A 24,736-nucleotide genomic window follows, 5' to 3' on the forward strand; every position below is an offset into this window, starting at 1 on the left:
CGCCCCACCTCCTGCAGGTGCTGCGCTCTCGCGCGGTGCGCCCCGAGCGCTGCCGTTGTGCCGGGCTTCGTGTTGGGTGTTCTCTCAGGACGCCTTTGTACTTTCTGGACCTCCAGACTTAGTGCAAGAAACAGTGTTACCGTGTTAGCTGCGCAGGTGAGAACAGGGACTAATTTGCTGCACGTCCAGCGCTGTGTTCAGTTCTGCCCCCCACCCCTCCCCTCCACTGCAAGAAAGGTACTGAGACCCTAGAGAACGTCCAAAGAAGGGCAACGAAGCTGTGAGGGGTCTGGAGAACAAGTCTTGTGGGCAGTGGCTGAGGGAGGGAACTGGGATTGTTCAGTCTGAAGAGGAGGCTCAGAGAGAGCTCTCTTCAACCACCTAAAGGAAGGCTGTGGTGAGGTGGGGGTCCTTTAAAAAATGAACATCTTTCCTATCTTAACAATTGAAACTTGAGAAGGACCTCGTACAGCTTATCTATTTCTTTAAATGCCTGTGTAGGCTTTAATATACAGACTTCTAGTTTCAAATGTTATCAGATTTCATAGAATGATAGAATATTCCTCGTTGGAAGTGACCCACAGTGTCCAGCTCCTGGCTCCACACCGGGTCACCCTAAAATAAGAATGGATTAGCAAAAGCAAAATGTGGTTAAATAAAAATTTCAACTTATTTTCTGACCTGGAACTACCTACTTAATATCAGTTTTGACACAAAAAATAAAAACATATTTGTGTAGTTAATAGAGGAAGTAGTGGACTACAGAAATTAGTAAAATATAGCAAACAATTAGGTTTCCATGTACTGTGTTAGAAAAGATCATGACATTCATAAAGTTCATTTTATGAAAGTGACCATTAAAAAAATAACTGTCTGAAATCGAAATGTTGCCTGCTTTCTCTTAGTATCTGTAGCAAAACAGAGTTATTCTGAGCACTGATTTCCATTTGACAGCTGATTTGTATATCACACGTGAGGTTTTACTGACACAGTGGGACTCATTAGTCAAAATATGATATCTTCATATGTTGTTTTGTGCGGTGTGTCTTATCACAACTTCATTCTACAATTCAGTAAGTTGACAACTTTTTTTAAGGGTGAGTGTAGAAAATGTAACTGCTCCTAACTGCGTTGTTACTGGGCAGTTCTTTCTGTGTATTTCTGACTGTGATTCTGCATTAAAAATGCAACAGTCAGGAATTAGGCTATCTCTTTGTGTTTAAATGTGACTTCTACTAAAAGAAACTTCCACATAATAGGTCTTCATTAAATGTGCATAGATTTTCCAAAATGAAGTGGACGAATTCTAAAAAGATATTTAATTAAAGTGTAAAATAACATCCTCTATTTGTTTGTTTTTCTGGCAACAAATAATGTGTAAATATATTTTATGTATATATGTATATATATATATATTAACAATAACATTTTCCTCATACTTCGATTTGGTGATTTTGTTTTGTTTTTTTTTTTGTTTGTTTTTGTTTTGTTTGTTTTTGTTTTTTTGTTTTGTTTTTTTGCTTTTCTCCCACACAATTCTGTTTTGGGAGACATCCAGAAGCTGTAACAGGTAAATAGGCAGGAGTACCACCAGCAGGAATTAGTACACTCATTGGAATTAAAGTTTATTTGTTGCCATTTGTCACAGCCTTACTAAAATCTGCTGCTTAAACTTATTTCCCTAAATGATTTGAAGTGAGTGTATATATGCATGTAGCGTCTGTCTACCTATCTGTCTATCTACCTACCTACCTATCTATTTTGTTTGCATTTATACATTGCTTCTGTTAGTTGGCCCTAAAGGGAAGCCATCCTCTTGCAATATTGTGAACTGCAGACTTCTGTGTATTGCTGCTTATTATTTCTAAGGAAGAAGCAGGTAATCAAACTTTCAGATACAAAGGTTTTCAGTGAATATCTTTTATCTTTTCCAAGACTGAGGGAAAATGGTATGATGTGTTGTGCTGTCTGTGTTATCTGGAGTAGAACATTTAAGGTCAAGTTGCAAATTATCTGTGTTATTGTGTTGATAAAATGCTCATCTTCTGTTGCAGGTTCTTTTCTAAGGAATTTTGAAACAGATTATCTCTTGTGGACAACAAAATACTACATGATCACTCAAAGCCATTACCTGTGGGGGGGAGGAAAGATTTGGTAAGTTTAGAGTTCTTATTATCAGATAGATTTTTTTTTAACAACGAGCTGCTGTTTGTAAAAACTGCTACTACATGAATTTAAAATTCATCCTCAATTCAATATGCCACATCTCTGGTGTTGATGAGGAAAAATGCAACTGTGTTGTATGCCATTTTTGGAGAGCAGTTCATTTCTGTCCACAGAGGTGAGGAGGGAGTTGCTATTACCAAGGAGAAAAGACACTTTGTATAGCAGGATGAAAACTTACAAGATTTTCTAGCCACTCTTCTGCTTTTTAGGAAGGTGTTCAATGTCTCTGCTGAGAGGAGAGAAGCTGCAAGGTTTGTATTGGAGAATTCAATCAGCTTTTCTTTGGCTCTATTAGTTCAGTTAAGATACTTCTCAGTAACCAATTATTCTTACAACGTCTGGTAAAGTCTTATTTGACGTTACAGTGTCAGAAACTTCAAGTTTGTTGAAAGATCAAGCAGCCCCCAATAGACATCAGCTAAATGTTCAAAATATTCTTCAAAATAACTTCTTGAACATTAATGGCAAACTGTTACCCTGAGGCAGGGAAAACTGGCTGCAAATGTTAGAAGCTGCAAATAAGAAGGTTTTAACAAAATAAATGACCACATTGTTGTGGAGGGAAGTGGAGGGAGTATTCATAGTTAAAATACCACTAGTTGCAACTGGCCTCTAGCAGCCTACAACTTGCATTAAATGAATTTTTATATTCTCAGTTACTTTCTCCCTAAATCTTTGAAAGTACCAGCTTCTTTTGCTATCTCTCGTGGGAGGAGTGAAAATAAGGTGTACATTCTCTTTGAAAACCTTCAAAATGCCTGTCAGTGTTTACTATATATTTGTAATGCAACATAGTGAAGGATTGATGTGATCATTAACAGAAGTGGGATGACTCATTTCCCTGTCCTTCATGACTGCTTTTGCTAAGCCTTTTGTTTCCCCTGGCTGCCTGAAGGAGAAATTCTGACAATGCTGGCACGTTCTGAACAGACTTCCAAGGAGCTGGAGGAAACTGGCCCTTTTGTTTACAGTCCCCCTAAGTGACCTAAGAATTTTCCACATTTCATCAATTTTCTGTGTAGTAACAGTACCTGTGATGCTCTCGACATTTTTTCATTCCTTTTGCACTGTTGTACATTCATATCACCCTCAACCTGTCCACTTGACAGAACAGTTGCTTTATAATTATTTTGCATTTTGGAGGAAGATGTTAAATTGTTCAGCTTTATAAATGAAAAATGATTAAAGGGCAAATGGCTAAACAAGAGATTTTTTTGCTTAGTTTCTTGTTGTTTATTCCTTATATAGTCTTGTGTCTTGATTTTAGGAATTTTGTCTGAATTGCCTAAGGTTATATTGGCTAAGCAGTAACTGTAGCTTTACTGATAAAGAGTAGCCTGAAACAAATATGGATGCTTTACTAAAAATCAGGTGTTGGCTAAAATAGATATACAGTTGATGTAATGAATTTGGGGGGAGGGGGGAAGAGGAAGAAGGAGGTGGGAAAGAAAGGAAAAAAGCCCTAATCAGAAAGTTATTAGACATATTAAGACCTGGAGAATACTTTCTGTTTTTTTGTGGATTCACATAGAGCAAAAAATATGTTGGTGGCCTGACATCCCAAAGTGGCTTTGAATTGTCTGAATCACAGAGCTACATCATAGTGACTCATTCTCTTTGCACACTGACATCCCTGCTGGGAAAGAACTGCTGTATCTATCTCCCTATTAGCAATTTCACTTTGTGCGTTTCTGCTTTCTTCTCCCACTGAAGTTTTTGTTTCTTCAGTTGTAGTCATTTATTTCTGTATTAGAAGCAAGTACTTACTCCTCCAAATGGAAAAGGAATATAAAATCCTTTGTAGACTCCCTAGGAGTTTTGACAGAACTGAGGACAGAACATGCACCAGTTTCAAATTTACAGTTTGCGTACAACTTACTTTCATGTGCTTAACACCTAAGCCCTTCACAATGAAGATACTCATCTTTACAAAGCAAGTAAGTGAGCAGCCATTTCTAAAATTAGATAATCAACTAGTGACATGAATTCTTTGCAGTCAGTTTCACCTAACTCAGAACTATCCTACCAAGGATGAAACGGTATACTTCCATTGCTTTTCCCCCTTTGTAGATCAGTCCTAGAAAGAGTGAAGTAAGGAATGGCACCCGGAGAGTAGACGTTTCACTAGCCATATGTTCTTCTGGCCTCTTTGGTGGTAGATGAGACACTGAGTTTTTCAGGACACACTTCCAAATCTATATGGGTGGAGGGGATGAAGGGGGAAAACAAAACATCCTTTTGTCCATAAATTTTGATCCTCCGCCCCCTCCCCTCACAAGTACACTCTTACCATCTTCTGTAACCTTGGTGCACAGTGGGTGATCTGTTCTTCTACTAAGTCATTAGAATTGTCACTCATTGCATTTTTCACAAGGACTTTTCGGGTATATTTTAGTATAACTGCCAAATTCTTGTCAACACATTCAGGCTAGGAACACATGACTGTTCATCTCTGACAAAAGTCCTACAGGATTTGCTTCTGAAATTGAAAAGCTTGCACAAGATGAGAAGAGATTAGGCCAAAGAAACACAGTGATAGTACTCTCCTGAATAAAACATTCTTTCTTAGAATTTCAAGGGAATATCTGTTGGGTCTCTGCTACCATCTATGTCTTGATAATAATTCTCAGATCTTCTTGAACAGAATTCTTTTTTAAAACTTCATGAACCAACACATTACCTTTTCTTATCAAGGAAATTGAGGCTTAAGTTATGCGGTGCAAGTTTTCCTCTAGAGTTGTGAGGCTGAGGTCCAATTCCCGTGCTGCATGCTCTCATTTCAACCTCTAGTTCAGTTAAACTTTGTAAAACAGTATAGCTAGCTTTTTCCTTATTGGCAAATAATCCTTCTTAGAATCTATTTACAAGTTCTTTCTTTCAATAAGAGCTTTTTGGAGAAGTGAAAATGCATTTAAATTTTACATTTAAGTAGTAGCATATTATTACAGAAATCAAGGGTGATAACCTACAATTTTCTCTATGAAATTAAATGAACATGGTGTCACAGGGTATCTGAACGTTCAGAGATAAACTAATTAAGATCTCTTGAGACTTCAGGACAGAGTTTTTTGATTGTTTTGTTAATTTGTGTGTGTGTTCCTGTTTTCTTTTGTTTTCTGACAGTAGCCAAAGAGTTAGAAAGCCAGAAGATTACACATCAATTTCTTAGATTTATTTCTTCCATTAATTTGTCTCTGGTTTCTTTCTCAAGTTTTACTCTTTGCTGTATCAACTAGTGTATGAGAAAAGATAGGACAGTATTTAGTCACAACAAACAAACATAAACCTGAGGGAGTTCATAATGGTTTTCTCACACATAAAAGCTGCTATAAAGGATAAACATTCAGGCTTTTGTAGTCTTCTGAGGGTAAGAATTTTGACTGTGCCTTGATGAAGCTTGCTCCTTGTACTGTTGTCTTGAGTTTTAATCTGAACCTCTATGGACATTGAGTGATTGCATTCTCATTTAGAGGCTATGAAATAAGGTTTGAAGCTCTCCTGGTGTACGAACGGCTTCTGTGAGTAAGGTGCTTTACTGGTCTACTCTTCTGAAGGTGTAGTCAGGAAATTATGAATGAGATCTCTCCTTTGATGATGACCTGATAATAAGAGTGTGTTGTCTAAAATTCTATATTCTAGTTGCAGATTTCTTTTCAAATTATTTTAGACAAATGATTCAAAGCATCCCTTAAATGTTTCTCAGAAAAAAGGCAAACAAAACAAACAAGATAATTAATTCTCTCACTTCCCACTTTGCACACAGGCAGAACCCCCAGATGAATCAAAAGTCATTGTGGAGATGACACCTGAGTGACCTTTAAAAGACTACGTAGAATTAGAGCTTTGATTGGGAATCTCTTCTTTACTACTGGTGTATTTTAAAGTTTTGTATTAGTCAGTCTTGACTACATTAGTTGCTTCATCTACTAAAATAATGCTTTATTACTTCCCTGTAAACTTAAAATGGTTTTTAACAACTGTATGTTGCTTTCCTTCTTTTCTATAGGTAAGTTAATTTTATTCATAGCTCATCTTAGATTGCTGAGGCGTTATTAAGACTTACTGGCATGGAGCCAGATTCTGATAGCATCATAGTGGTATAGGTCAAGACTTAATTTAGTCTGGCTTCTGGTGTGAACAGATTCTCTTTAAATGTCATCTCTTTGTTCTTGACATAGAATAATTGCTATTTCTATTTGCATCTCATTTTCAAGCTGTAACATTTCAATGCTAGTACTGAAAAAAGATGGAAAGGCATAGGATAAAGATAGCATCCTTGGTGTTGAATTTTAATGAAAGAACAGAAGTAGGTGTTGGTGACTTGATTTTCATCTTTTTCTCATAAAAATGAATAAAGAAAAGTAAGATAAGGTATTTATCTTCTATTAATTGCCTACTTAGTTTAACAATATAGGTTGGTGTGAACCTTAGAAGTATCAGGTATTTATGTTTCTCTGCATGGCTGTGGAAACAGATCTGGGCAATCTTAAAAGACAAAATCACAAGAATAATGACTTAAATGAAAAATTACTTGGATTAAAATGTACTTCTATCAAATTTAGAGTTCATAACATAGTTCATAACATATCAATCACATAGTATTACACATGAGAAATAAACAATAAGTTGTTCTTCCCCTTCTCAATTGTTTCAAAATTTAGCTGTTATTTACCTCTGTAGACTTCAATCTTCAGCTTCTCTTCGCAGAAGAATTGCTTCTTTTTCAAAGTAACATGCTTCAGTAAATCATAGAATCATAGAATGGCCTGGGTTGAAAAGGACCACAATGATCATCTAGTTTCAACCCCCTTGCCATGTGCAGGGTCACCAGCCACCAGACCAGGCTGCCCAGAGCCACATCCAGCCTGGCCTTGATTGCCTCCAGGGATGGGGCATCCACAGCCTCCTTGGGCAACCTGTTCCAGTGTGTCACCACCCTCTGTGTGAAAAATTTCCTCCTAATATCCAAACTAAACCTTCCCTGTCTCAGTTTAAAACCCCCTTGTAAACCCATGTAAACAGTTATACCCCCTCCTGTTTAAATGCTCCCCTCAAATACTGGAAGGCCACAATGAGGTCATACTTGCATACACGTTTTGAAGTTTTATGAAACCATACACACCAAAGCAGAACTTCTAAAGGAAGCACACGGTTTCTAAAAAAAATATCAGAACTACCTGAGTGTAGACAAAATAATGGAAGTAATAAAAAGTTGTATGAGGTAAAATTGGATGACTTCACATGCTTTCCTGATGTAAGAAAATCTTTTGTTTTGTTTTGTTTATCAATTAGCTCTTTACAGCTGCATCCTTCTCCTGATAGTCTCTTCTGTTGAAACAAGTTATGTGATTTAATGAATTTTGAAACTTTGGATAAGACGAAATGCATCCATGGACAAATATAAGTTTGAAGGATCTGTGAATCACATTGCTTCTTGTTCTTTAGTTATGAGCCTCAGAGAAGAGTCTGGTTCCACATTTTCTATAACCCTATTCTAGTTATTGGGAAAGGCTGCTGTTACTTCCCTTTTGCAGGCATAACAAGCATGGTGCCCTCAGGCTCTCCTTGTCTTTAACTCCTTTAGTCCTCCTCAGTATACCTGTAACTACTTTAGTTGTCCTCAAGTAAAATCTCTCGTTAGTTCTCCTCTCTTCTTCTCTTAGCAAGGGACCCAAAACAAGATTGTGCCTTAGATGCAGCTTTATTCTTATATGTATGTTTCTATTAAAAGTAAATTGTAAAGAGCACATTACTAATATATTATTGTATTTGTGAAGCCCTCCAGTTTCCAACTTTATGAATCTACTTCAGAGATTTAGTATACAAAATCTGAGTTTTGCAGAGACTCTAAATCCTTGTTAGAGAAGTTATACCTAGCTTGCAGTCATAAATATTATTGCCTTGATCTTTTTGTTTTTAAGCCTCTACTAGAATCATTAATAATTTTTCTATCTTTTTCTAGTTTCTTACTTTTCTTTTCAATAGCTTTTTGCTTTGAAGTCTTTCTCTACAAAGGCATAAAATATACACAATTCACCCTCCCTCTTTCCATCCTTCCTTTTCCCCACATCTCCCCTAGCAGTCAAATTTCTGCTCTTTCAGGTTTTCAGTCAGTTATTTGGGATGTCTGATGCTACTAAACAAAATCAGCATTTGTATTGTCTTCTCTGTACTGCTTTGAGGTTTATATGCACGAAAACTTTAATCAGAATTTTTAGGCATGTTAACATCTTGAATTATTTAAGCAGATGAAAGAGATCAATAGGTAAGGTCTTAAACATTCTTGATAGCCAGATGCTCCTGTATTTCATATGCAGAAATCTTTCAGCTGCTGCCAGGTTGACAAATGAACTGAGTTTTGAATGTGTCCCCTGTTTACTTTAATGACTAAGTGTTCAGGCATTCCAAACCCCTTGTTCTATCTCTGTATTCAAGTACATAGGCCTAATAGCAGGCAAGCTTCATATTTATTAGTATAGTGCGTAGTATGTCTCTAATTTAGAACAGTCAGAAATAATTAATTTTAAATGTTTGTAACTATATTCAGGCTTAAACTCCAAACACAGTATCTTTTAACTGCTTCAGACTTGCACCTGGGGGAAGAGCAGCTAATTTAAACAGATTTCCTTGGAACCATGGAATTGAAATACAATTCTTTATCACCTTTGTTACCTAGAATTACTTCTTGAATTTGCTATTAAGTTACTATAAATAAAACTTGAGCTTGTCTTGTCTCAGCTTGTACTGAGACAGCTCAGCTGGTTTTAGATATTACATTATTCTAGCCCTTGCAAATAAATTAAAAAAAACCCTGCAATTACTGTTATCTCAGCTATTATTTATGGTAAGGACTGCTATTATAACACACACTCTCATACTCTAGGAAACCTTAACACTCAGAATTTATAGAGTATCTGTTGTGAGAATGTAAAGCCTTGATATCTCTGACACACTAATTGATTGATAATGCAGCATAAAGGAGCAAAATTTAAATGACTTCTTAATGGTATAATCACTATTAAAATAATTTATCTGAAATTCAAAACATTAGTTATCAAGATTTTATTGTTGCGTAATCACTTAGGAATACAACAAGAGGGAAACACCATGGGTCTAAGCACAGCCAAAATCTCTGCCAAAGTATAGTTTGGAAAGATGCCATATAACCTCTGGGAAAAGATCCTGCCAGAAACTTGGACTAATAACAGAGTGTTCAGACTCACTGCCTAAATAAATAGACCTTATCGTTTATTGGATGATGATATATAAAAACATACTAAGAAATCCCAATAATGGGATAATACCAACATCTTAGACCTGTACAGGCTTGAAAATAAACAGCTCATCTAATATAAATGAGCAGAAACAATCTATCCAGCCACCCTATTTCTGTTCTTGCTAGCCTTTTTTCTCAGGAAAACGTATTTATGCAGTCTTGTCTTGTTGACTCTCCCCATTTAGCATGTTCAGAACCTGCTGGCCTTGTTCAGAAAAACTTAAAGGCATAACTTGTCTCTAAGGTCATTACACTTTTTGTGATTTTATGAAAATGTGGATAGATAGGAGAGAAATATGACGCCTACAGTTGTGTTCTGCATGAGAACTTCTGTGCTATCATATAAGAGAGAACAGCCTGGAGTGCAGGAGAGAGGAAGCAGGAGAAACTGCAATTCAGTTTTGTGGTCAGCTGAGGTACAAATCAGTGGGAATCCAGACCTCACCAATTCTTGTGTTTGCAAAACTCCTGATTTAGTTTTATCACCAGAATCCTTAAAACTTCACTTGCAGAACATAAATTTGAAAACTTTTTACTTTTCCCAGAATGCTTTTGTCTCTTAATTTCTCTTTGTATTATATGACTTTTTGCACTTAAATTTATTACTAGTTTTCCAGTGCCACAGTATCCATGTATTTCTAGGCTAAATTCTGCTGTGACTGGTGATGTAAGTCACTGTCATAGTTCACCTTTAGTCCTGTATCACAATTAGTGTTATAATTTTTATCAATAAAAATGTGCAGCCTAAAATCTCCAGATTTCAGTTCCGAGATAGAACTAATGACCCTAACTCATGCTGATGTCTTCTGGGAAAGGATGAGGAAGATTGGATTCTTATGCACAGCGACTTGTCTGGCCCTAGGATTGTGGAATGACAATACATGTTGCTGTACGTGTTCCTGTTGCTGTACGCCTAGAATTATGCATTTGAATTTGCTATGAGGTCAAGGAAGTAGAGTCCATTAAATAGAGGGAACTTTGGGTCAGACTTGTTTCAGACTATCCACAGTTGTTCTTTGCTTTCATTTTGGTTTCTTATGGAAAATGTTGCTCTAACAAACTTTTTGATCCTACATTTTGTGAGTTTTTTTTTTTCTTAAGTTTTACATAATTTTAAATCCCCTCACTAGCCATTTGCATTCAGCTTTCTGTGGTAATTTAATCTATTTCTCTCTTTTATTGTTTTAAATGTTAAGCCTTTTTTATCTTTATTTATTTGAATCTGAGAATGTTCTACTTAAGTGCTTTGGAGTTATATGATTGGCTCAGCTCATAGCAGAAGGAAGCTGTCATACTCCTTTGACCCTGGTACCTATTGGGGCACTGTACTGTCAGTTAACATCATTATCTTTTGAAGCTAAATTTCTAAAGATACCTTTACATTTCTCCATGTGTTTCTTTAATTAAGCAGCCATCATCTGTCTTCAAGCAGCATGATGAGTAAGAGACTTACTAGGATTTAGTTACAAACACGTGGAATACATCCTCAAGAAATCCAATTTTTGAAGTTTATTGCTTCACAGTGGTTGTCTTCATCACTGCTGAAACACATTTAGCTCTTAGATGTGTGTCATAAATAATTAGTTTCACTCTGGTAAATCTATTGAAGGCTATTTGCTTTGTAGAGATTTTCTGTGTCTGCCATTGTATTGCTTGTTGCCACCAATGTGCACCAGAGTTTCCAAGATGGAGGATTTTGCTTTGGTTCAGGTACTAGCACAATCTTGTACACAAGTTTCTTAAGAAAATACCAGCTAGAGAGAAAGCATGAAAGAGAGGAGTGAAAAGGGAAAGGCTTTTTATGTTTTCTACATTGAATTAGATCTGCCAGAATCCTTGGGTTGCAAGATTGATCATGATATTCTTTGGACATCTCTTTAATTTCTCCTGGGACACTCTGTGAAACCTCTCTGATTGTTAGCAGAGAATAAGAAGGATTTAAGAGCAAGTTAGACTTGCACAAATTATCATTTAAGCAGTAGGGAAAAAAAAAAGCTGTGAGGAGTATAGCCTGTGGTCAGGTTCATCCTGCATGCTCATGGTGGTGCAGAAGGTCCAACATCAAGCCAGCTCAGGTCTTCAGCATGGAGACCAATGTGGCAACTCCTGGGCTCATGGACAGAGAGATGTGTGTGGAGGCCCCAGCTGAGGCTGGTCAGGGCTGTTAAGGCCTGTTAGTGCACTAAGAGCCTGACAGAAACTCTTTTGGTGTTTTAGATGGGAATATAGAATGGTTATAAGATGAACCTAGAGATACTGAGGAGGGCTAATGCAGTATGTGGCAGAGAAATTGTTCTCATAAACCAGCTATATAAATGGCTAAATTGTGTCTGATTTTACTCTATTATTTTTAATTAAAGGATCTAAATGCTATGTAAATAATGGAGATCACTACAAGTCTTCCATCTATATACAGCCAGTATGTTGCAGTAGCTGTCATAACTGATACTGAAAATGGATGAGAAAGTATAAAAAAAGTGGTATTGCAAAGAAGCCTGGAAGGAGTGTCTTTTAGTTTGTCCATAATGCAGTGTGAAAGGTAGCATGAATGTGTTTGTGGAAGAAAGGGTAAATAAGTAGTAGAAGTAAATGTTATTAGCTGAGTGAAGGACTGGGATGCATCAAGGTACATATATGTATACTAAGAGCTGTAGTATCTTCTTACAGATTTAGAAGGTCTGATAGATATGTTACTGAAAAAAAAAAAAAAATAAGTGTAGGTTTTTTTGCAGAGAGCCAGGTATCAACAAGAACAGCCTGATAAGTTGTGGCAGTATTTCTGGCTCAGGTTAAACATCTGTAGAAGATACTGACCCAGACAGTTTACTTACTTTTCTATTTTGAAGCTTACTTTGTTTCACTGGAGTACAGTAAAGCCTTCCAAGCAAGTGAAGCCTAGTCACACCCTATATATCCCTATGCACATCCAGCCTTATCCAGAAAGGTTTAAGCAGATGACTGTGCTGGAATAAAGATCATTTTAGCCTCATAATTCAAGTACATCTACAAGCCATTTTAGAATTTAAATAAGGTGCCAGTCACAGGTGACAACATGCAGATAAGTGCACTGGTTAGAGCAGCTCTGCAGTGTAGACACTGGGGTGACAGAAACAGAGGAAGGAGAAATTTTGCTTTAGCAGATGTTGCATACACTAGATGTGAAATTGTGTTAATGCTGGGAGCTTAAGAAAAAAAATTTAATTGGTTTCAGCATGTAGTAGGCTGAAGGAATTAGAAAGAGTTTAATACATCCATGGCTGACAGGCTTAATTTGTCAGCTTTTAGCAATAGCTTTACATGATAATGGGCCTCAGAACGAATGTTAAAAATATACTGCCTTTATCAACGTCAAGGAGTAAAGAAGTATAAAAACCCAGTTTTCTTAAAGTAAAAGCAACACAGGGTTGTCAGCCACAGTCTGGTCTTAATCTGAATGCGGTATACAAAACGTGAATACACTTCCTTCTTCATTTGTGTTAGTTTTATCTCTATCATTTAAGCATCACATTGGCATAGTTTTGGAATGAATGATTATTTCCCAGTTACTGAATTCCAGGTTATATTCCTCTCTTCAGAGCAGAAAGGCAAAGAGCTTGAAAAATAGTTTATATTGACAGCAGAGCAGCAAGGTCCCAGGCCACAGTGAGTGAGGATTCACTCAAACACAAAAGAAGGCACAGAAATAAAGGAAAGAAGTTACTTACTTTCAGAAGGCCTCAGGTACACAGGAGTCTCCAGAAAAATACCCTTGCTTCCACAGCCAGCCCTTAAATGAGGTCTGGGAAGGGATCCTGGCTCCACCCCTTCTGCTCATTCAGGGGCATTACATGCACCTGAGCTTCCCTGGGTTGGCCCTGCCTTCCCAGGTGCTCCATCACTGGTTCAAGCCGTCACTTAGCATTTTCACTACACTACAGGAAAAGATTTATTTAGGGTACCGTTTTAAAGAAAATAATGCAATTGTTACCATTAACCAAGAAAATCCTGAGGTAACTGAAAGAAGTAGATAGCATGAAGTAGTAGTAAACAGTACTTAAATTGTCTGAAATGAAGGCCTTCATGTTAACAGAAGAAAACTTTTAAAGTAGTTATGCTTGCATGACCAAGGAAAATATACAAGGGAAAAAATAATGCAAACTCTGGAAAAGTTGGTTATATTTCTTGCAGTGAGAGTGAAGTAAGTTAATGGAAAAATCTATTAATTGATAAAGGAAGTCACATGGAGAAACAGCACTTGAGAACAGTGCTTGAGTTAGTCTTAAATGTATCAGTAAGAAGAATTCATGTGTCTGAGTCACAGAATCATAGAATTGTAGGGGTTGGAAAGGACCTATAGAGATCATCTAGTCCAGTCCACTGCTAAATCGGGTTCCCTACAGTTGATCTCACAAGCAGGCATCTGGACAGGTCTTGACTATCTCCAGAGAAGGAGACTCCCCAGTGTTTCTGGGCAACCTGTTTCAGTGCTCCATAACTCTGACAGTAAAGAAAAAACTTCTTCCTTGCGTTTGAATGGAACTTATTCCATTCCAGGTTTTGCCCATTACCCATTGTTCTATTGCTGAACACCACTGTTTCAGTGTCTTGCTCCACACACTTCACTCCCCCACTTTGGATATTTACAAACAGTGATGAGATTCCCTCCTCAACCTTCTCTTCTCCAGGCTGAACAGTCCCAGGGGTCTCAGCTGTTCTTCATACAGGAAGTGCTCCAGTACCCTAATTGTCTTCGTGGCCCTCCACTGGGCTCTCTGGAAGATCCTTATTTTTGAGATCTGATGCTTTGTTGTGTCTCTTGAGAGTCAGCAGTAAAGACTCAGTTCAGGGGAGTTACTCCAGCTAGATCCTGACTACTGAGAGTCATTTGCAAGTAAGGTAGCATTCTCCAGCATTTCTTTGAATAGATGTGCAGCTACAGATTATCCAAAACACTAGATATTGCACATGAAATGATTTCCTTTCCTTTCTCCATTATCAGCATTGGGAAATTGACGCAGCATACTAGAATACCTCAGAAGGAAAGACACCATGTCACCCCTTTGAAAACAAAGGATAATTATTTGATTTTACTTTTCTGTCATGATCAGTGGGCTCTCACACACACAACTACAGAAATACAAAGAATGATGTACGTGTCTTTCTTAGCGGTAGAAGAAATGATTAAAAAGATTCTATTTCTCTGAGCTGTCATTTTTGTTGCAGTTGTTGTTGTATCACGTGACAGCATGCAGACTTATGGAAAAAGACAGCTTTATCTTTCTTTCCTGTGAGTATTTAGGAAAATGCTCTACTGATGATGGATGCATTGTTTTGGTGTTTCGTTTTTCCTGCACTATGTACTAAGGTTTTCCTGGTGCAAGGGCACGTTAGTGATACATCTTATCCAAAAATGTTTTGGAGCATGTTTAGAGGAATTTAAAATCAGTCTAGTTATCAAGCTGAATAAAAATGAATAAATGTCACTGCTGAAGAGATTACACTGAATACACTGAGAAACTGTCGTGCTGCAATGAATCAAATTACCTAATAGATTTGTGAAAATCTATAAGCAGACTTTATTGCTACGTTTTACAGAGATGCAAACTGCCAGTTACAGAGTAAGTTTAAAAATTAGGAAGGTGGAAGAGCTGATGTGACCTGTGTGAGCACCTGAGCTGGTCAAACACCACACTGCACCAGAAAATAGGAGCTCTCACTGCCCTTCCCTCCTGCCATGCTTCCATCTACACCACCCTGCCCCTTCTGCCCACTGAAAATAAACAAATAATGAACCAATCTGTATTTAGTTAGTTCTCTTTTACCCAGGTTAGGTGTGCTGGATGATGGTATTTGTTTCTTTGAAATATCTAGTTTGTAAGAGAAGATGTGCAAATCCTCCCTGCAAAAAGCTGGCTTTAAAGGAGCTGACTGGGAAGGAGAAAGACTACAACTACAGAGCTCATTAGAGTCTGTGTCACCATTGTAAGAGCTGGAAAAACTCTGGGGGTTATCCAGCTTTCTGTATTATCTGTATATGAAATGGCTGTTTTAAAGGAGATTTGCTTCTTTCTTTGCAGCCAATCTGTGTGGCCTGTAGCACACATCTCACTAGATCAACTATGTGCGGAAAGAAAAGAATTGCTGTTCTTTACACAGCAGGGTTGTCATTACTGAGTGTACCCAGTGCTGCAGTAAAGAGTAGGGATTAAGCCTACATGAAACACAGTTTTTCATCTGTAGGTACTGAAATGAAAAAAAAGGACAAATAGAAAAAAAATAGTTGGAACTAAACCAAAATCAGTAATTTCTTCCAAAGCTCGACTTTGAGAGATCTGATGCAAAGAAATAGGGAGTAACAGCTTTGATTTTTTCTAATGTTTCATCTGAGGTCATTCATTTTCCATGCTGTCAATATGTATATTTGTTCTCCCATGCTGCTGTAGGACTCAACAAATAGTCACGTTTCTGTTGAAGTATGAAGTGCAGTTAATACAAGGATTTTTGATTTTTTTTTTTCCATTTGTTTTTTGGTAGAGGGGTGGGGAATAAAATGGTTTGTCTCCTGTACTACTGCATCATTACTGAAACATTTCTGTGCACGCAGTCAAATCAGATGCAGAGCTAACTTCAGTTAAAAAAAGTGTTGATCTATGTGTATGAATCTGTGAGTACAAATGGTGAATGTGGAGTGCTGAATTATATCAAAAATAGCCCTTAAACAGATGAATGATATTAAAAAGCTTGCAAAGTTAAGTTTTTTTTTCCTATTATCTCTTATACATTTCTGAAAATCTTGCTATTAGCTAGGGCTGTATTTTTCTTTTAGAAAGGTATTAGTTCTTATTGCTCCAATATTCAGATATATACATTTTCTCAGTCTATAAAAATGCTTCTGTGTAAATGTAATATTTGGATCTATCTTAAGAAAATTAAAACCAAATCTTTCTTACCAACAGCTGCCATCAATCTTGCCCCTTGTTCCCTGCCCCTCCCCGCTCTAACCTTTAGTGCTAAACAATGTTCCTAAAGGAAAATTTATTAGATCACCTATTTAGACTCTCTGACATCATTCTGTCATGGCAATTTAATGATTTACATGGAAAAATGTATTACCTCTGCATTTAGACAAAATGAGTTTATTATGATTAATGGTTTTACTACAACCATGAGAGAAACTGGAACTGGCTGGACTTTTTAAAGTGCAACATGACCTTTGCTCTGTTTTCTTCCCTATTTTCTTCATCTATTTTAAAATGGTTTGGTTTTTGAGCAAATAAAAATGATCTAGTAATTGAAGTAAGCTATAAATGCAGGGTGTCCGAGGTAACACTGCGATGTAGCTGGGACTAGAGACAAAAGGGAGAAGGCAATTAGCTTGAAGCAGAGTCCAAGCTACCAAAACTTTAGGAGAGACATATTCCACTGAGAGCTGCTGAGGGAACTTGATGCTTTGTTTGGGGAAGAGCGGTGATCACCTCCAGCTGCCCCTTCTGGTCATCATTTCTGTGATTCTATGATACAACTGACTTTGGGCAGAAGACTTAGTACACCGTATGGTTACATGAAGGGCAAAGTCATGTTAATTAAGGAAAGCATATATATGTGCCTTAAAATGACATCTCTTTTAACATCTCTACTGTCTTCATTCTGAACTGTCTTTTTCCTTAATACAAGGATCTAAACTAGGATGAGAAAATAATGCAGGTTGAGAACTCTGGAGGTATTGTACAGACTGTCAATTTCTTGGTATTCTCCCGAAAATGAGCATTTTTAGGTAGGATAATTGGCTTCTATTTCATCTGTGCAAATAAATTTATGGCAGCTTTTTTCAACACATTGCTATGGGACTCATAGTCTGAAGATGAAAAGATGTTAACAATTATTATTTCTTGTTTGCATAAATACGGTGAGTATAGGAGTGTTCACACATACAAAAATATTACTGTAGTTATAGTGGGTGAAGTATTTTGAAGCTGCACAGTGAGTATGCAGTACTTTTCTTATTTAGCAACTTAGCACTAGAAGCACTAGAAGAGACAGTTGTTTTGATGGTGACACAGGAATCGTGTGATTGGTGATGGGTCTGTTGTTCAGGTTGGGTCAATTTCAAAGTGATTTTTGATATTTCCACTGTGTGCTTTCCACATTGCTAAATGTGGAAATAAATGACACTAATGGGAGCAAATAGGTAAGCCCAGTTTGATTAATGTTTTTGAATCTACCCTTAAATTTTTATCTGTGTTTTATGAGAGGCCATGCCCTAAAGATTTCTACAGTTCGTACTTGTTATTTTACCTGGTTTATAGTCGGGAATCACAAAAGACTTCCCTGCTTTTTCAGCTGCTAGTAAATTTCTTGATCTTTAATTAACATATTAAAATAACAAAAATATTTTTTTTCCATATACTAACTGAACTAAAACTCAAAGGCCATTAAGGCAAAAACTTTCAAACCATTTAAATACTTACATTTAGGAAAAATGTCCTTTTCTCCAGAAGACCAACGGTATGAATTCAGTCTGATAAAAAGAAGCCAAAGGTTGAGGTAAACACTGCTGGCAATTCAGTCTGCAAGGAAACTCTTTGTCACTCACAGGATGCAGTATTTGGTAGGAGGTGTGGAACAATTCGATCTGCCGTACAGATTCTGACCCCAGATTCTGACTGGTGGGGCTTTCACTTGCAGGCTGCGATGAATACCAGGGCACTGAATGCTGTTCTGATGTCTCAGTGAAGCTTTGATGCATAAAGCTCAATATGTTGAAATGTGGAAAATGAACTACCAGGGGAAAATGAAAACTGGATGAATTTACTGCCATGGTTTGCCCTTGGTGACAATGACTGGGCAACTGTGTTTGAAGGCACACTTGGCAATGGAAAATCACTTGCTGTTGGATTCTGAGCCTGAAAATGCATTAGCAAGTGAAAGAGTATTTTAAGTAATAATTAAAAACCCACTCAAACAAATTAGACTAACATTTTCAGGAAGACAGTGTTATCAGAAACTGTTTGTAACTAGAAGAAGTCATAGGAACTGTTATTTTTATTCAGATGATTAATCCATGTCTTGCATTAGGCATACATAAAATCTTGAATAACATAGAATTCCGTTGCAGTTCTCTAAATTCAATCTTGAAATTTCAGCACTGTCTTTCATTGATTTCTGCTAACAATATGGACTCCTGAGAGCTCTGTGAGATAGAACCATCTTTCCTGAATTGCACAGTTGTTAATCAGGAGCCATGTACTGTCATTCTCCTCTTCTCTATTGAAATGGCTTGGCTTCTCCTCTGATACTGGTTATTGATATTTAGTTCCCTGCCGTATGTCATTTGTTCATCTGGCTATTTGTTTTCTAACATGAATGATTTCCTCAGAGGAACAGCTAGAAAAGAGCTGGAGGAGGTTTAACACATCAGTAGGCAGTGCAGATACAAACAGATATTTTGTTCTCTGGAGTACTTTTGCTTCAGTCTCTATTTGCAGCCATCAACAGCAATTGTTTGTGATCGAGCATGCACTTGTAGGTAGATATTTATTTTTAAGCTAGAATGAAATGTGTATTGAGCTAAATCATCACTCAGATGTAATTTTCCCCCTCATCTTCCCTGTTGTCATATGGATGAGGTGGTCTCTCATCATGTTGCCAACATTTAAAGCCTCCCAGGGAGCCATATGACAGCAGGTGTTTCGATGTCTGTGTGACCCAGCTGCATGCTCTGCTGCCTTTAGTGACCGTGAGGCAGACAGAAGATGTGTTGAATTGATTCTGGAAAGAGTTTTTCTTTTGCTAGTCTGCAGCTACTGTAAATGCTCTGGGACTTATCCAGAATCCCACACACAATGGCAAAATTCAGCCAGCCAGATGGTTGCATGATTTCTCTTGTGACTTCTGCTTATCTGGAGCCCAGCCCCTGTGAATTTTATATATCGTGATGAGTTTCACTGATTGAAACTGCCTCAAAACCCAGTTGAGATTTGCACTGACAGCCTGGTAGTAGAGAGGATCGTCCCAGTTGGCAGATCTACCATTTCCTTTTCAGCAATCCTGCTGTTGGCTATTAGTTTTTGTTCCGCCATGTCACTTCTGTCACCTCTTGAATCATTGCCACAGTTCATTGCCAGCAAACATTTGCAAGGTTTTTGGGACAGCTTGAACTGTAGCTATAGCCAGAATACAGGCTGTGACTTGCATCCTGGAGAATGCTTCCCAGCCATGTGCATAGGGATCTGGCTCCCCGACTTCCATAATGTGAGGATGCCCATGCTTGCTAGGCTGATTGTGTGTGTGTAATGAATTAAGGCCTTGTTACTTTCTAAATAAACTGCACTGGTGCCTCTCATGCAGTGTTAAAAGATGTGCCCTCATACTCAGCTTAGAACTGTGCTGCTCTGGGCTTCAGCCAGGACTGTTGTTTGGCAGTGTGATGTCCAGCTCACTGCCACCTCCTTAGGACCTGCTTAAAATCGTAGCTATAGAAATAACATCATTATTGCTAGCAGTTTCAAAGGAGGCTTGACAGACAGAAACTGTGCTGTCCTGGAAGTCAGCTTTGTTACAGTTGTGGTTAATTTGATAAGGAGAAAGGAGCTGGTGACTGAAAATAAGCTTTTAAACTCGAGGTGAAAGAACAGGACTTCTGGAAACTTCTAAACCATTACTTAGGAGTAAGTTAAAGAAAGCTCTTGCCCTCACCCTCACAGCCAACTTTCCCTTTCCAAATCACACACTTGTTTAAGCATCTGAAAGAAAATGGAAAAGATGGAAAAAAGGCCGTGTTTTGCTCTGGTAAATAAGAAAATATTTAATTAAGCAGTAGAGACAGTCTGTAATAATGACAAATAGTCTTTTTTTGTTTGTTTTGTTTTTAAATGTGTGGTTTTAGTTTTCTTTAGTTTCCTGGTTGGAAAATACTTTTATTTTTTAAAATGTATTCCTCAGTTTGCTGTTGAGAAACTGGGATGTGGTTGCTTCACCCTAAGAGCTTTATGCAAAGAGTTTACGAACTATTGAAGGATTTGTGCATATGTATCTGTGGGGGTGGGTCTATGGGTGAAGAAGAGAATAATGACTGCAGATGTAAAACAAATGAAAAAAATGCATCAAGTGCATAAGCTGGAAGTATGGAGCACAACACTGGAAACAGGAAAGCCTCCGAAAGGTTTTTAAAAATAACACTGTGAGTTATGATAATAAATTTCCTGCATGGTCAGTGATACAGAATGGATACCTTTCCTTTCTGGACTGTTTACTAAATAAACTTAAATAAAAGGTTTTGCTATATGAATTACAGAAACATTTCTACCTCTAGCATTAGCCCCCAATTTAGAGTTTAGGGCAGATAGGATCCACGTGAGAGTGCCAAGGGAGCTGGTGAGCATAATTGCCAAGCTGCTTTCCATCATCCATCAATGGTCCTGGTCAATCGAAGATGTCCCAGATGACTGGAGGCTTGCTAATGTGACTCCCTTTTATAAGAAGGGTCATAACGATCCAGGGAACTACACGTCTGTCAGCCTGACCTTGCTGGCAAGGAAGGTTATGAAACAGGTCATCTTGAGTGAGGTCACACAGCGTGTGCTGGACAACCAGGGGATCAGACCCAGCCAGCATGGGTTCACAAAAGGCAGGTCTTGCCTGACCAACCTCATCTCTTATGACTGGGTGACCAGCCTGGAGGCTGAGGGAAAGGCTGTTGATGTAGTCTATGTAGACTTCAGTAAAGCCTTTGACACTGTCCCCCACAGTATTCTCCTAGAGAAGCTGGCAGCCCTGGGCTCGGACAGATGCACTCTGCTGGATAAAGAATTGGCTACAGGGCTGGGTCTAGAGAGGTGAACGGAGTAAAATCCAACTGGTGATTGGTCGTGAGTGTTGTTGTAAAGATAGGGCCTACCCTATCTTTATTGATGATCCGAATGAGGGCACTGACTGCATCCTCATTAAGTTTGTAGATGACACCAAGATGGGGGAAGTGTCTATCCGCCTGAGGGCAGGAAGGCCCTACAGAAGGAACTGGATAGCTGGATAGCTGGGATGAGGCCAGTGGGATGAAGTTCAACAAAACATAATGTCAGTCCTGCACATTGGCCAAACAACCCCTGGCAATGCTACAAGCTTGACAAAAAGAGTGGCTGGAAAGCTGCATAGAGGAAAAGAACCCGCGGGTGTTGGTTGATGCTTGGCTGAACACGAGCCAGCGGTGTGCCCAGGTGGCCAAGAAGGCCAGCAGCATCCTGGCTTGGATAATAAGTAGTGCAGCCAGTAGGAGTAGGGAGATAATCATCCCTCTGTACTCAGTTCTGGTGAGACTCAAATATTGTGTTCAGTTTTGGGCCCCTCCTCCACAAGAAAGACACTGAGGCCCTGGAGCGTGTCCAGAGAAGGGCAATGAAACTGTGAGGGGTCTGGAGAACAAGTCGTATGGGGACTGGCTGAAGGAGATGGGATTGTTCAGTCTGGAAAAGAGGAGGCTCAGGGGAGACCTTATTGCTTTCTACAAATCCCTGAAAGGAGGTTGCAGTGAGGTGCAGGTCAGCCTCTTCTCCCAGGTAACAGCAATAGGTCATGAGGGTACCTCATGTTGCACCAGGGGAGGTCAGGTTGGATATTAGGAAGAATTTATTCTCAGGAAGAGTGGTGATGCACTGGAACAGACTGCTCAGAGAGGTGGTGGAGTCACCATCCCTGGAGGTGTTTAAAGAAAGGGTAGATGTGCTGAGGGCCATGGTTAGTGGGCATTATTAGTGGTAGGTGGACAGTTGGAATAGATGATCTTAGTATTAATCATAGAATCATTAAGGCTGGAAAAGACCTCTATCTACACAGCTGAGATCATATTATACAATAGGTAATTTTCATGTAAAGAAGCAGTATTAAAACAGCTCGGTCAAGAGACATAGGAAAAATTATCACCTGTAGAGATGAGAGGTCACAGTATGCAGAGCCATCTGAGTCAAGATAAAGCACTGTGTACTGGGATTTGTTATCTTTGAGCTGTTATTAAAAATAGGCAGTAGTGAGATTATTTTGGAGTTTTACTATAGTAACTCAGTGAGTAGATACTATAATTCCTCCACCTGTGTTCCAGAAGAATAAAACAATAGCAACTGCAGGCTCTAGAGAATGAAATGTTTTTACTATTAGTTTTAGAAAATGTTAAACTTCTTTTACCCATTCAGCTTATTGTACTCCATAGAAAGTTCACATTTCAATATAAATGCCAGCATGCTCTACCTTATGTTAAGAATTTATGGGAAAAGAGAGAAAAAATAGAGCCTGGAAAACTGTTTTTCCAAGAGAAATGACTGCCTGACCTGGCCTATTTATTCATATAAGTGTATACGCATGTATATGATAATACATTGAGAACATGTATTTGAAATGTCTTCTCTGCCTTATTCTTTAGATTACGATAAGTATAAAAATGCATCACCTTTTCACTGAAAAATCCTTCTAATTTCTGATTTCTAGATAAAGAGAGCTGACAGTCCAGAGAGATGTCCACATGATGGTGATTGGCTTCTGGGGAAACAAAGAAATAAATAAAAGAACACTTGCAAAACACACAAATAGCAAGGCATTATGGAGGAAAAAAAAATGGAAGACAAGTCAGAGAAACTCCAGGTAAATATCTAAGTCCTGCCTTAAATGTAGATCAGCTGGATTTTTGTTCAGGTATTTACAGGTAAACAAGGTAAATTAATAATAGGGTGGTTTACCTATCAATTTCTTTGCTGCAGCATATAAAATAGAGCATTTGTTTATGCAATTCCAGGAACATTTTGGGGAAGAAAAGCTCCCCTAATAATCATCCTATGTATAGTACTGCACAGTTAATGGGACAAAAAATACTGTTTTGGGGTGAGATTTTCTGAATAGTGTGATTCCTGCCAGAAAGCTGATGTTTTATTTGATATACCAAGCGAGATTAAATTGGTTAAAAACCATCATAAATAGTGCAGTACATTTATTTCCTGTATTGTGTGGGAACTTACTTTTCTATGAATTCAAGCTCTACTGCTGCATAAAAGATTATCATCCAACTGCAGTATTGATGACATGCAGATGTAGGCTCTCTATGAGCTACCAGTAGCCCAAGTAGCCAAGTAGCAAGAATTTTTACCTCAGACTCAGCCAACCTATAATCTATGCATAATTTATTCTTTTAGTATCTATAAACATCTAACACATAATTACTGCAGTGAAACAAAAAGTTGTCCACAGGGTTCTTGTATTCAACTTTTCTTGGGTCTTCTAGGTTATCACAGAATCACAGAATGGCCAGGGTTGGAAGGGACCTCAAGGATCACGAATCTCCAACACCCTGCCACATGCATGGCCACCGTTTTGTACAGCTATGGTAGAGTTACAGATGAGCATTAATCCATACATTTATGCACACCTTCTACTCGAAGGAAATTTCAAAGGAAACTGATAAATCTTAGAGAGGTAACATTCACATTTGCATATGGTGAGCACTGCATCTACATTAGCAAAAAACAGAGTGACTGTTTATGTGCAGAGATTATTGTAATGACTGCTTTGCTCTCATGGAGCACAAGGTCTCATAGATGGCTGCTGAGCCATTCTCTCTTTGGTAGCAGGTGTAGATTGAAGCAATCAGAGAAAAACTTGGCATTCTTGTCTGTGAAATACTCCAGGAAATACAACTCACTACATGGTAGCACAGTTGCAAGTTGTTAATGATGGAATCATGCATTAATTTGGTATGATACTGCTCTATGGTGCTCAAATTGGAGCAAGAAAAGTTGGTATGCATTTACAAAGTAGACTGTAATATCCCGTGCAGCTGTTTGCATTTGCTTAATTTAACAGCAGTGACTTCACATTAGCATCACCATGGTACCATAAATGCACTCTAAGAGAAAATGATACAGCGTCTTAAAGTCAGATAATGCAAGTTAAGTGCTTTGTATTTCAGGTGTCGTTTTTTTTTGTGGATTTTTTTTTTTTAATGGTTAAGAAATACATTTTTATGCATAAGCTGGACTTTAAGGTCTGATATGTTTCTTTTTGGTACAAGTACCAGGATTTTATAAAAATACTGTGCTCCTGTAGACAGATGGTTTAAACACTAAATTAAGAGCTTGAACAGAAATTGCTAACATAAAATGTAGATGCTACGTGGGCAGTTCTGCTTTTGGAGCCTTTACGAGAATATCAGAGCTTTTTTGTTCAACAGTAAAAAGGTAAGTAAATACCCATCAAGAGAAACACAGTGCTGTTTTAACA

At 38.1% G+C, this 24,736-nt stretch overlaps 1 long non-coding RNA gene across 1 annotated transcript; it reads left to right on the forward strand.

Moving 5' to 3' along the window:
- Positions 1 to 18: 18 nt before the first annotated feature.
- Positions 19 to 23,905, forward strand: LOC109365965. Its single transcript, XR_002111892.2, has 4 exons — positions 19 to 156; positions 2,055 to 2,154; positions 22,955 to 23,107; positions 23,742 to 23,905. It is a non-coding gene; the product is annotated as an uncharacterized LOC109365965 (long non-coding RNA).
- The last annotated feature ends 831 nt before the right edge of the window (positions 23,906 to 24,736 follow it).

The sequence above is a fragment of the Meleagris gallopavo genome, chromosome 2, assembly GCF_000146605.3.
Source record: "Meleagris gallopavo isolate NT-WF06-2002-E0010 breed Aviagen turkey brand Nicholas breeding stock chromosome 2, Turkey_5.1, whole genome shotgun sequence".
In the NCBI taxonomy this organism is placed as follows: domain Eukaryota; kingdom Metazoa; phylum Chordata; class Aves; order Galliformes; family Phasianidae; genus Meleagris; species Meleagris gallopavo.